Raw genomic sequence first — 1,828 nt, 5'->3', positions numbered from 1 at the left:
GGAACATAAAACGCCATTTTTTCTCGCTAGATTTTTATTATTCAAAATTCCAACGGCGAAACTTATTTGACTTTGAAAAAAAATTATATAACCTCAATTTCTGCCGTTGTTATGGTCAGCCCTATCCAACTACTTGAAAAAATACCCGTAAATATAAACTTCCAAGTGGTAGTACCAAAAAAGTCTGACAGATAGCGCCACTTCTGCCTCTACACAGTTTAACACTATCTCTTATTAGAGAATAGGAGAATTTCTAATAGAGGAAGGTTTCGCGAACTGAAAATGTATGGGCACAGGTGCATCGTACCGAATTGTGATTCCGGATACGATGTCCCTAATAAAGAAAAGTGTCACCGTTTTACGGTTCCATCTGAAGCAAAAAAATTTTTTAGCATGGGAAAAGGCGATTCAGAGGAAAGAGTACATTTTAAAACCGGGAATGCTGGTATATGAAGTACATTTTTTACATGAGTATATAGTTTGGAAACGTGAAAGGAAGGATCCTGCTGGCAATGTCATGGTATCGGTATGTACATTGTTTACCTTTTTAAATTTAAAAAGCTTGAATTAAATTTACAGTGTGAAATAAATATTCACAGTCTATATTAAAGAGAAGAAATTTATCATAATACGGAAGTAAAAAATTATTTTAATTATATTTTTTCTTACGAGAAAATGGAATGATATTCTATTCCAACCTCAAAGAAATGTCAAGAGATTGATTCACATTAATTGAATTTGAATTGATTATTTTATATTGATTGTACTAGAAGACTAAAACTAGACATAATCTAATATTTATTACGAAAAATGATTATTAAAATGTGATCTAATTGGTCAATGTGATTTTCGAATATGATTTTACTATTTAAAAAAAATGCCGCTAATTTAGAAATTAATCGATAATAATTCAATATATTTTCTACGGCACAGAATATAACAAAAAAAATTTTTTTTCTCATTGTGATTGATTAGTTATAATATTGTTGCAAATAATAAAGTAAGTTTATCGATGTTATTTATGAACAAAAATAAAATGTTTGCCAATAAATTAATTTTTCCACCTAGAAATTTAAAAACCCTTTTTAAAAACAATGACATTTATTTGTCTAAGTACAACATATTGCTTAATATTACTAACCATCCATTATTTTTTACTTATGTCAATTAATTTTGAAACTATATTTCCAATATTTTCTCTTGGGTAATTACATTATTATTAATTGTTAATAATTCAATTTTTATAATACTTACACAATGTGTGGAAAACTATATGTATTTTAAGCTGTTCTCTCTATCGCTATCACTGTTTTCTCAGATTTTTTCTAAAAAATTATTATTGAAAGTCTATGAATCTATTGTAATAGATTTAAAATTAATTTTATAATTAATAAACATAATTTTAGTTATTTACATTATTATTCCATGACAATTAATGTTAAACTGTGTAGAGGTAGAAGTGACGCCATCTGTCGGACATTTTCGGTACTGCCACTTTGAAGATTATAATCACGGATAATTTTCATGCAAAAGCTTGGAAGTCGGATAGGGCTGGTTGTGGTTATCAAGCACTGGCACTCACTCGCACACTTCTCGTGGGAGAAAATGAGATAGCAAATCACAGTGCGCAAGTCCCATTCCTTGTGAGCTTTGGGAAGTCTCATAATAAATGTACGGTAACCGCAGTCAGAGCGTATGTACGGTGATCGGTCTCCTTATTATTACTCCAGGGGCGGTCAACGCAATGGGAATGAAACGGTCGCGTACTATTATGATTATATTTAGTTCGCAGACCAGTTGTACGCGCGCTGCCGTCGTCAGCGGGTGA

The sequence above is a fragment of the Belonocnema kinseyi genome, chromosome 3 (assembly GCF_010883055.1).
Source record: "Belonocnema kinseyi isolate 2016_QV_RU_SX_M_011 chromosome 3, B_treatae_v1, whole genome shotgun sequence".
NCBI lineage: Eukaryota > Metazoa > Arthropoda > Insecta > Hymenoptera > Cynipidae > Belonocnema > Belonocnema kinseyi.
The sequence above is the reverse complement of the archived record's forward strand: the minus strand, read 5'-3'. Positions refer to the sequence as shown.